General features: G+C 43.8%; 1 long non-coding RNA gene across 1 annotated transcript; it reads left to right on the top strand.

Annotated features, from left to right (window-relative positions):
• The first annotated feature begins 8,950 nt into the window (after nucleotides 1-8,950).
• On the top strand, nucleotides 8,951-11,698 carry LOC142826711 (uncharacterized). The gene is made up of 4 exons (XR_012900917.2): nucleotides 8,951-9,080; nucleotides 9,282-9,359; nucleotides 10,741-10,954; nucleotides 11,152-11,698. It is a non-coding gene; the product is annotated as an uncharacterized LOC142826711 (long non-coding RNA).
• The last annotated feature ends 499 nt before the right edge of the window (nucleotides 11,699-12,197 follow it).

Below are 12,197 nucleotides of genomic sequence, written 5' to 3'. Positions count from 1 at the left end.
TGTCTCTGCAGTAAACCTCCATTTACTCATCCCTACTGAAGCATGACTTGAGTCCCTATCCTGTCCTGTCACCATGCCTGGACTCCCTTGCCTCTCCTGCTCACTTGCCCACTCCTGCAGGAAGGGAAATTTGCATTCTCCTGGCAAATAGGGGTGCAGGGCGATGGGGGTTAGGGGAGGAGGGTTGCAGAACACAAAGGTATTGCATGAGCCTACGGTTTGCTGCCCCGCCCAGACCCCCGCCCATCTGCAGGCTCATGCCTGTCCCTTACCATGCCTGCTTGCCATCAAACCGAATCCAGCTCTTCCCCTAAGAACTCTGAGTTGTACCTGCAGCATAGTGGCTGCTTAAAAGCATAACTTTGGCCTTGTACATAATACATCTCTATTGTCTTCAGAATACCTTTCTTTTATGCTCTACCATGTGTCTCCTGTAAAATCTACCCTTTACTTTTCATTACTGTGGGAACAGCAGGAACTGGGGAAACACGGAGAACACAGGTGTGAGAGAGAGAGTTTCTCTGTTGTTACTTCCTATGTGTACTTCAATGCTGAATGGAATGGCTTATGGCTGAAGGTGGCCCCCATTGGTGGTATGTTCAACAATTATAGTTTACCAACCTGGTAAACTATAATTTACCAATTTACTAATTGTGAACTTCCAAAGCAATATACACAGTAATTTTATAAGGGAGTCACAACTAGTCCCCTTAGATATTCCAGTCTATCTTGCCAACTATGCAAGCTGGTCTATGTGATCAATGGTCAGTTACACCAAAAATTTAAAAAAAAAATCAGTCCCATGAGACCAGTCACTCACTCAGGTTGATTTAGATCCTAGATCTTACACCAAAGACAATGCTGGCAGCCATTAGTATAGTAAACTAACTAAAGTTTTATTAGCTAAGAAAAAAGGAAGAAGAGTTATTGAAGGTTAAAGCAGGTAAAAATATACATACAGGTGAGTCACAATCTGTAATTTCAAAATGTAGCAAAGATGTAGTAATTTGCCAGTTTCCCAAAACTCTTTGAGAGCTACCCAGAATAACTTTCTATTTCCACCTTCTCATTCAGTTATTCTGCCCTGTTAGAATTAAAACAGGCCAGAGGTGAAGGATTTTTCCTTGTTTCCATATGTATAGCTTCTCACAGAAATCAATCTGACAGGACTGCTCCCACGTGGGTCCTTTCTTTCATGGTGGAGAGTGAGGAATGCACTTAGAGACGTTGATCTTTGCACTCAAACACAATGATCATTTGCTTTCCATGCACAGGAATTAGCACTTTCCTATTCTTAATTTGTGTTACACAAGGTTCCTTTCTCATTTGATGGCTTACTTAGTTACAGGAGTAAATACAGTGCTAATGTTTGCTATTTCATTATAACAGGGTACAGATACATGAAAACAGTGCATGCATATACTATCAGATTTTTGCAAAATGCAAACACTAAACATATTCTTATATGTTTAACATCTACTTTGAATTATTCTAACACAGAAGTGTGTTGGTCTGGCTACCAGCTGTGAGTTTGTCTGATATCTGCAGCCTTGACCAGATATGGCACTTGGCTTACCTGAATCTCACGTGGCACTTGGCTTACCTGAATCTCAGCTGTTAGGAGGAGCAATTGCTAGAAAAAATCAACCACTGTAGTGTGGAATTGTGTGTCTTGGCCTGGAGTGCCAATGCAGGAAGGATGCTGGTAAATTGGAGAGGGTTCAAAGAAAAGCTAGGAAAATATATAAAGAATTAAAAAATACCTTATAGCAGGGATCGGAAATAAATGGCCCATAGGCTGGATGTGACCCCCCTCAACCCTTTTGATCCAGCCCATGGCCTGCCCTGTTGAGACCCTCAGGCAGGCTCTCTGGCTGCTGCAACCCAAGGCTGCTCAAATGGCTAGCAGGTCCTTCTAGGCACTGCACAGCCCTGGTGGGGAGGTAGGGATGACATTTTATGCAGTTCCCCAACCCCAGCTCAATCACATCCTTCATAGAAAAGTGTGGCCCTTGACCACTTACTAAAATCTTGGAGTGGCCCCCCGTCAAAAATTATTGTCCACCCCTGCTTTAGAGTGATAGAATCAGGGAGCTTCATCTGATTAGCTTAACAAAGAGCAGTTTAAGGGATGACTTGATTACAGTCCATAAAACCTTCTTAGGAAACAAATATTTAAGAATGTGCTCTGCAGTCTGTTCTAGCAGAGAAGCTGTAATGGATGATGATTCAATGGAATTTGAAGCTCGACAAATGTAGACTAATAAGGTGTTAATTTTTATCAATGAGGTTAAGTAAGCAATGTAACAATTTACTAAGGATCATGTCAGATTCTCCATCACTGGCAATTTTTAAATCAGTAAAAGCGAAAGCACTGTGGGGAGCATGGGGCCAGCAGGGGATTTAAGCCGCCCTCCACTGGTCCCATGCTCCCTGCAGCGTTTCAAAGTGGCAGCACCGCATGGAGTCCATGAAATGCCTTGTGCAGCCCAACGTGATACTAGGTGGGTGAGTGCAGAGTCATGCACCTTCACAAGACAAAACTCACTCCACTCAAAAATCTTAGAGGGAACTGGTGTAGACATGGACTTGGAGGTTTAATTCATTTTCTGACACATGATTTTTTGTATTTAGCAGCTTATCAAAGTTATGTCAATAAATCATTGTTCTTAAAATAGGTCTGAATTTATTGCTTATTATGTGTTGCTAGTAATTCCATTTTTAAATCTGCACCCAGTTTTTGTTACAAAGGACTTAAAGCCCCACTTTTTTATGCATAAAAAATAAAGTGAACATAGCCAAGTTACCCCACTGTCAGGGAAAAATTTCATATTTTGGAAATTTGTGAGGCAGTATGTGCAGCAAATTTAAGAACACTGAGAAGCTAAAATGCTCCTTTTAAAATATTTATGGACAGTGTCTAACATTTTTCCATAACCATCTAATGCCTTCTTTTTAAATGTCAAAATGTATAGGAGTAGATTTTGTTTGACAAACTTTGTAAAATCATTTTTATTACCATTTTTCTTCTTAATTGTTTCTAATAGCATCACAAAAGCCAAAGAACACTAGCTTATTTTTAAATGCCTTGTCTGACATTTTAGATTTTAAAACTCTGGCGTCTGAGAGAGAAATAATATGTGGAGCTGCTAAATAAACTGCCAATGATCTCACTAGGTCAGATGCATAAGCTCAGGTGCATACTGCCAAAGGAATGAAGTAGAGGACTTTCAGGCTCTTGCAAACTTTAGTAAGAGAGAGGAGTAGAGCCAAATTCCTCCTCCAGGCTGAAGGAAAGGAGTTCTGTTGTTGTGCACATGAGGTGGTGAGTATGGAATGCCCTTCTTAGACACCTAGGGTACGTCTAGACTACAAGCCTCTTTCAAAAAAGAACATCTAGACAACAAGATTTTTTGAAAAAGCACCTTGCTTTTTTGAAAGAGTCTAGATGCTCTCTTTTGAAAAAGCCCTGTTTTCATGCAATACCACCTTTTTTCAAAAGATGACTTTCGAAAAAAGGTATTATTCCTCATAGAATGAGGTTTACCACCATCAATAAAACCGCCGCGTTCTTTCAATTTACTGTCGACAGAATGCAGTGGTAGTCTAGATGCAGTAAAGTTTTTTCAAAAAGCCACTTAAAAAAAAAACAACCCTGTAGTCTAGACACACCCCTAGTCTGACACTGGGGAAATCTTACGTATATAATGTATGTACTAGATAAACTTGATATTTTATGTGAATTTCTCGGTCTGGCTATGTAGCTGGTATGTAGGGTGGTTACAAACGCTACCTTTCTGATTACAAAATAAGATTTATTTGTGTTGAAGTATTCTTAAATATGATTTGTGGATCAAAGTTGAGACACCTTTGTAAGTGCTTAAGATGACTTTTCACATCAGTACTGAAGGGCTGTGTGAATAACTTTAGAAACTCAACATTAATGAGGGGTTTTGTTTAGATTATGGATCTAAAGGTGTTATGTATTAAAGGAGAAAATGAATTCAAATATTCTCCTCGACTCTGTCTTTGCTAGAGCACAATGACCCTTTTTATATTGTGTGGCCCATTGCAATATCACAATTGCCCTAACAAAAACCTATCTAGTAGAAATAGTTAGTGATTTGCCCTTCATTAAGTCAGATGGTATGTATACTTAGAGGTTGGCTCAGTGAATCATGTTTTTAATGGACTTTCCGGTTTTTCTTTCTAGCATTGATGAGGTCATACTTCACAAAGTGGATTTTACAGAATGTCTTTGGTTTCTACTTTGAATATAATAAATCTTTGTAAAGGCCCTACATTTTTTCCCTTTTGGTACTAACATATTAAGTCTGTCAGAGTACTGAAAAATATTTTCAAATACTCTAGTTGTCTTTTGTGTTTCTCAGGGCTGTCACTTTAGGGTTAAATTAAAACCCATTTTACAAGAATTGTGGCAGCAATGAATACCAGTCTCAGGACAATTTCACCCCTTCATAGCAGCAACTTGGAGTCATCAGATGCTTTTACAAAACATTCATGCCTCTGTTGTATCACACAGGAATCTCATATCAACTTGGCTGTAGTATTTAAGATTGTTTCCTGTTCACTGTCCATATATTTACTGTCTTTTCCCTTGCTTTTGATGTGTTTCTTATATTTAACTAACTGGTTGTGTTACCATATTGCCACTTGTTCCTTTCTACTGTGGACAGGATTTTCTGTAGTCATGCCCACATTTCAGCACTGTCATTAACAAGTTTATATCTTGACCATTAAAAATTCAACTTGGATTGAAACTAGTATTTAAGAAAAAGAAATAATCATGTAAAAAGAATGTTGTTTGGTGTTTGTTTTTACTACTGACATTCTTGTGAACCACTTTCTATTTGTTGAAATGGAGAAAACAGAAGTGGAAATGAAAATAATAAATGATTTGCTTTATTCCTTTTTCCAATATACTTCTTTAATATAGTACTGTTTTAAAAGGAATTAACTTAATAGAAAACATGCTTCAAAAGAACATTATGGTTGTGACAGAATAACAATGGAAATTCCACATTTCTCCTGCCTTCCTCTGCTCACTTTTTTGTAGTTGAAGTTCTGAGATGTTCGTCATTTTAGACAGAGTCCACATCCTAAAGACTTTAAATGATGCTTCAGAGGAGGAAAAGGCACGGAGAGTACTGTTAAATGGATGTCTTCTTTGTGGCAATGTAGAGTGGGAAAATTTCAGTCCTGAAATTGGGTATAGCTGCAATTTATTACATTATCAAATCATGAGTGACATAGACTTGCATTCAATCCCTGAACTACTAAAGTAGCAGTTTATGGAAAACATTATATTTTTTCATATACAGATGTCAGAGTTATCATGAGCAACTCCTCCTCCTCCCAAGAATTTTCACTATTAGAATTGCACAAGAATCCTGTCTTTGTCTCTTTTCAACATTTGTATGAGACTTTTTGGACAATTTGTTAAGTTCTACAGGCTCCAATGCCACTGATACACAGACAACACGTAGTTTAAGTCTTAGTTTCAACGAACCTCAACACATGTGACAGCAAAGACATACTGATTCTTCTCATATAATGCGCAAGATCAAACGGTTTTGTATTTGTTTCACATTTTTTTTTAAGTTTAATTGAAAAACTGATCCACAAAATTCCATCAAACCGATCAACCAAATAAAAAACCAAAAATAACACACCACTCAAAGCTCAAACAAATCCATAAAACCCTGCAATCTTTTGCAATCACATACCTTTTCCATTTTTACTGAGTGATATGTTGTCTATTAGGGCTGCCCAGATATATGTTTTTCACCACAAACCTCCCTAAATAATTTCCTTCCTCTGAAAGTTGTCTTTAATGATTAGTTTTACCCTATCTAGCCCTTACATTGTAAGGTGGTAGTGGCAGCCTTCCTGAGAAAGTTAGGGATTCAGGTCTACTCTTATCTAAAGGCATCCAGTGCTCAACTCATCCAATCTCCATTCAAGGCCACAGGCGTTCTTATAAATGGGGAGAAACCTACCCTTTCTCTGGTGCAAACAATAGTTTATTGGAATCATAGAATACTAGGACTGGAAGGGACCTAAAGAGGTCATTGAGTCTAATCCCCTGCCCTCATGGTAGGACCAAATACTGTCTAGACCATCCCTGATAGATATTTATCTAAACTACTCTTAAATATCTCCACAGATGGAGATTCCACAACCTCCCTGGGTAATTTATTCCAGTGTTTGACTACCCTGACAGTTAGGAACTTTTTCCTAATGTCCAACCTATACCTCCCTTGCTGCAGTTTAAGCCCATTGCTTCTTGTTCTATCCTCAGAGGACAAGATGAACAAGTTTTCTCCCTCCTCCTTATGACACCCTTTTAGATACCTGAAAACTGCTATCATGTCCCCCCTCAATCTTCTCTTTTCTAAACTAAACAAACCCAGTTCTTCCAGCCTTCCTTCATAGGTCATGTTCTCTAGACCTTTAATCATTCTTGTTGCTCTTCTCTAGACCCTCTCCAATTTCTCCACATATTTCTTGAAATGCAGTGCCCAGAACTGGACACAATACTCCAGCTGAGGCCTAACCAGCACAGAGTAGAGCGGACGAATGACTTCTCGTGTCTTGCTCACAACACACCTGTTAATGCATCCCAGAATCATGTTTGCTTTTTTTGCAACAGCATCACATTGCTGACTCATAGGGTATGTCTACACTACCACCCTCGTTCAAACTAGGGTGGTTAATGTAGTCATATGAACTTGCAAATGAAGCCCGGGATTTGAATTTCCCAGGCTTCATTTGCATGTTGCCGGGCACCGCCATTTTTAAATGTCCACTAATGCGGACTCTGTGCCCACGGCTACACGTAGCATGAACTAGACAGTTCGGAATAGGAAGCCTAGTCCAAACTATCTGTACGCCTCGTGGTAGTGACCCCAATTCTACTTCTACTACACTCAGGCCTGATCTCTACCACGGTTAGCTGCCCCACATGAACCAGAGCTCCCTTAACTAATAACCTGGAAGCTCCACAGCAAAATCCCAAAGAGAGGTCTTGCTTGAAGCAGGTTTATCAGCCTCCTCCAGGGTTTCTTACCTTTCAAACTGGAAGTGTTGTTCTGTCTGGACATCCAAATTCAGGGTCTTACCCACACTGTCCTCCTTTCAATAAATTCTCAATATCACACCTGAAGCAGCATGGCTTAGCTATTGGCTCTCTCTTCTTTTGCAACAATATCAGCCTTCTACTTCTGGGTGGATAACCCATCCTTGTTTCTACATAGCATGTCTGTCTAGTTCCTGAAGGGCCTAGAAAGGTGATACCCTCAAGTAAGAGAGTCCATTCCTCTCTGGAACCTGAAATTGGTCATATCAAAGCTCAATGGATCTCAGTTTGAACACCGATGATGTACTTTTTATTGTACTTCTCCTGAAACTTCAGTTCCTGGCAAATTGGTTAAAACTATAGAAGTTCAGTATCAGACAAATTGATTGAAACTATAGTAAAGAACATGGCTGAACATAATTTCTTGGTGAAAAGTCAACATGATTTCTGTAAAGGGAAATCATACCTGACCAATCAATCAGAATTCTTTGAGGAGGTCAACAAGCATGTGGACAAGTGGGATCCAGTGGATATATTGTACTTAATTTTCCAGAACGCCTTTGACAAGGTCACTCACCAACTGCTCTTAAGCAAAATAAGCTGTCATGGGATAAGAGAGAAGGTCCTCTCATGGATTGGTAATGGGTTAAAAGATAGGAAACACAGCTGTTTTCATGATGCAGTTTCAAAATTTCTTTGGGCTTTGAAAGGGGAGGGGACTCATGCCAGTATAGTTCAAAAACAGTGAGCAGAATGGTCACAGAGGGCATTGTGAGATACTTCCTGTAGGTGATGTATCAAACACAGCATCTATATTGATGCTTTGTCAATCTAACTGCACAGATGAGCATGCAGACTCCTAGCAGCAAATGCAGTCTTGTCTGGATTACAGTAGCAGCACATGGCTTTAGCTACTAAGGTTCCAGGTTCAATTCCTCCTGTTGATGAGCAGGGTCAATCAGCTTTATATGTGGAGGCTCATCCAGGTTGAACTGGTGGGAGGTCTTAGAAGCTTGGGATGTGCTTCTTCAGGTGAGAAGAGTATGTAACCAGAAGCACTGAAACCACTGACAAGGGAGAGTGAAGCCTGCTCTACAGGCTTAGCTGAGAGCCAGCTGGGTTTTAGTTTATGCTCTAGAGGCACATGGTTTTAGCCCCTAAGATCGCAGATTCAGGCCCTCCTGCTGACTTAACATATGTAATCACTCAGAGAAGAAAAAAGGTTACAAACCTTCCATAACTGTTGTTCTTCACAGTGTGTGGCACGTGTCCATTCTCATGACCTACTCTCCTACCCTTGACGTTGGAGTTTCTGGAAGGAGGTGTGAGGTTGGCTGGAAGATTTATACCAGTGCTATGAGTGTGCCGCACCAGAAGACACTTGAGCTGCCTTGACCAGTACCACTGAGGGAAAAAATAATTGGCAGCTGGGCTCAGGGCACCTGCCTGCACGCGCGCGCGTGCGCACGCACACACACACACACACACACACACACACACACACACACACACACACACACACACACACACACACACAGAGTGGAATGAACATGTGCAATGCATCTTTAAAGAACAACAACCATGGGTTTTTAAAAACATTTTTAACCAAATGCTTGGCAGCATGTACAGCTTAATGAAAGAGACACTGATGGCTACCCATTACCTTCTGTTATAATTTCCAAAAGAAATAGGCTTTTATACCATGGAGGTGGATTTATTGACATAAAGTTGACTTGACATATATTTTATTTACACACCCTGGATATCACTTGCCACACTCCAGACATTTTCAACTGTGAAGTCACAGAAACAATTTACAAAGCCATCTGGGTATTCAGGGAGGATGTATGAGTTTGTAATGTTGAACATTGACGGCTTGGCAAACAAAAGATGGGGATGTAGGTGTTCACAGTTGGATTGTGAGGGACTGGATTAGCAAATATGGATACTGGAGAGAAAGATCATGGACTGAGAAAGCTGTGTGAGTTTCAGAAGATTATAGAATGGGTCTGATTTAGGGATACTAGAGTCAATTTTTTGTTAATAGCTAGTGGCAAGGTCAAAAGATGAGGAGAAACATAAAATAGTATAAGATATTTATGTTGAGAGTTCCCAGAGATTAAATGAGATTATAAATGGATAGGTCAGGAACTGCTAGAATTTATCTATTCTTTATTTTCAGTAAGAAAAATTATCCTCCTGTCATGGACTCTACTGGATCACATTCAGTCCTGGATAAAGAGCCATGCTTCTTACTGAAGTAAATAGTAACGGTACTAGTTTACTCTATGGTTGAATTTAATCTATGGTCTTTAGATATTTTTAACCCCAGCCTACTGACCAAAGTGTTCCTATTTTGGACAAGTAATAAAATGTATTTACAGTAGAATTTGAGAATCATGAGCAATTCACAAATGGAGATGGTTCATAATTCTGCAATGGCTGCAGCTCCGAAGAAAATTTTATGACTGTTCTTTCAAAAGTTTACAGCTGAATATTGACTTAATACAGCTTTGAAATGTTATTATGCCAAAGCCAAATGCTGCTATTAACTATCTTATTTAAAGTAGTGCAGAAAGTTTCCTTAACTTGTCACATCTTTTTTTAAATTGTTTCCTTCATGTTTTTCTTAGTTTACATTTAACACAGTACTTGACTGTATCCTCCCCCCCCCCCCAACCACCTTTTTTTGGTCTCTAATGCTGCCTGATTGCATACTTCTGGTTATAGATGAGATGTGTGGTTGATCAATGAGTTTATAACTTTGGGGGTTCATAAATTTGAGATTACACAGTACTGTGAATATGAACATTTGACCAAGTTTGACAGTTATTCTCCAGCTTGCTACTGGCAAGTAAGTGTGAAGCCAGCAGCAGCTAAGCAGAAATGATGAGACCTCTGTTTAATTTCTCTGGGTATGTCTACACTACAAAGTTAATTCGAACTAACAGACGTTAGTTCGAATTAACTTTGATAGGCGCTACACTAGCGCTCCGTTAGTTCGAACTTAATTCGAACTAGCGGAGCGCTTAATTCGAACTAGGTAAACCTCATTCTACGAGGACTAACGCCTAGTTCGAATTAGCTAGTTCGAATTAAGGGCTGTGTAGCCACTTAATTCGAACTAGTGGGAGGCTAACCCTTCCCAGCTTGCCGTGGTGGCCACTCTGGCCAACACTAGGGAAACTTGTCTGCCCCCCTCCCGGCCCCGGAGCCCTTAAAGGGCCACGGGCTGGCTACACAGTTTGTGCCAGTTGCAAGGCTGCCAGCACCCAGCCAGCAGACCCTGCCCTTGCCACGCCATGAGCCAGCCACCCGATGCCACCCAGCCCTCCCCCTCTTCCCGGGACGAGTCTGGAGGCTCCCAGGAGCCTGCCCGGGGCCGCAAGAGGCGGGCGCCCGCTTGGTCTAGTGCGGAGTTCGTGGATCTCATCGAGGTTTGGGGGGAAGCCTCCAATGTCCATGATCTCTGCACTAGCCACAGGAACGCAGCTGTCTACGGCCGCATGGCTGACAGCCTGGCCGCCAGAGGCCACCAGCGGACCCGGGAGCAGGTCCGCTGTAAAATAAAGGACCTGCGGCAGTCCTACTCCCGGGCCTGCCTGCCAGGGGCTGACCCGGAGGCCTGCCCCCACTTTCAGGCCCTGGACCGCATCCTGGGGGCTCACGTCATCCATGCCCCCCGGGTGGTCATCGACCCCGGGGCAGAGGGACCGGTCCTGGACACCGAGGAGGAGGAGCCGGAGGATGCCGTGAGCCAGGAGCCTGCCAGGAGCCTGCCCAGGACCCAGGACCCCCTAGGAATCCCACAGACAACATCTCCTGTGTCATCCGAGGCCGGGGAGGCCTCCACCTGTGAGTACCATCATGCTTCCCTTATGTGTACGGGGGGAGTGGGGGGGAGAGGGAGCCCAGGGACCGTGCGCCTGGGCCTTGCCCACCATGGAACAGCAGCAGGGTGTCGTGCAGGGGCCTTGGCCTTGCAGAGGGGGGCTGGGTTTCACCCACCTTGTTCCCAGGGAGAACTGACCGCTGCTCTTGTTTCACCACAGCCGCAGCACCTGGGACTGCAGGGCGCACCACCCTGCCTGCAACAGCCACCCGCGCCTGGGCCAGCCGGCGTGCCAGAAACCAGGAGGACTACCAGTGGCGGCACCTCCGGTTCATGGAGCAGCTGCTCCGCAACCAGGAGCACTGGGTCCGGGAGGACCTTCGGCTGCGCCAGCAAAGTGTGGATGTGCTGGAGGAGCAGGGCTGTGGCCTCAGAGGCCACCTCCAGACCCTGGTGGACTGGTTCCTACCTCCTCCTGCTCCGGCTCCTGCGGCTGCCGCAGCTCTTGCTCCTCCTCCCACCCCTGCTGCCCCTGCTCCCTCTGCTGCCCCTGCTCCCTCTCCCACTTCCTCCGCACCCCCGTCCCTCCTACCCCACCCTCCACACCCGTTCCCCCCCGAGGTCCCCGCACCCGCAGTGTTGTGAGACGGGAGAGCCAGCCGGACCCCCAAGCCTGAGCTTTCCCTTCCCTTCCTCCCCTTCCACCCCCTTCCAGCTCCCTCCTCCCAGGTTTCCCCCTCCGCTCTCCCACCTTCACTCCACCCTCCCCCCACTCCAGTTATGTAAAATAAAGAGAGGGGTTTTTTTGCCAAAACAGGTGTCTTTATTTGACATTAGGAAGAGAGGGTAGGGAGGGGAAAGGGGAAGGGGGAGAGGGTAGAAGAAGGCCCCAGTGGGGCATGCAGGGAGAGTTCAGTCCTCCTCCTCCACCAGGAAGCTCTCCCGCAGTGCTTCCCGGATCCGGACGGCCACCCGCTGGGCTTCCCGGATGGCAGCGGTGCGGGGCTGAGTGTACTGGCCAGCCATGCGGTCAGCCTCAGCCATCCAGGCTGGCAGGAAAGCCTCCCCCTTCCTCTCGCACAAATTGTGCAGCACAGAACATGCTACCACCACGGGAGGGATGTTGTGCTCGGCGAGGTTGAGGCGGGTGAGGAGGCACCTAAATCGGGCTTTCAGCCACCCGAAAGCCCCCTCAATGATGATGTGGGCCCTGGTCAGCCTTGCATTGAAGGCCTGGCGGGAGGGGTTGAGGTGCCCCATGTAGGG

Source organism: Pelodiscus sinensis, chromosome 2 (assembly GCF_052426305.1).
Source record: "Pelodiscus sinensis isolate ZL-2025 chromosome 2, ASM5242630v1, whole genome shotgun sequence".
Classification (NCBI taxonomy): domain Eukaryota; kingdom Metazoa; phylum Chordata; order Testudines; family Trionychidae; genus Pelodiscus; species Pelodiscus sinensis.
The sequence above is the reverse complement of the archived record's forward strand: the minus strand, read 5'-3'. Positions and strand labels throughout refer to the sequence as shown.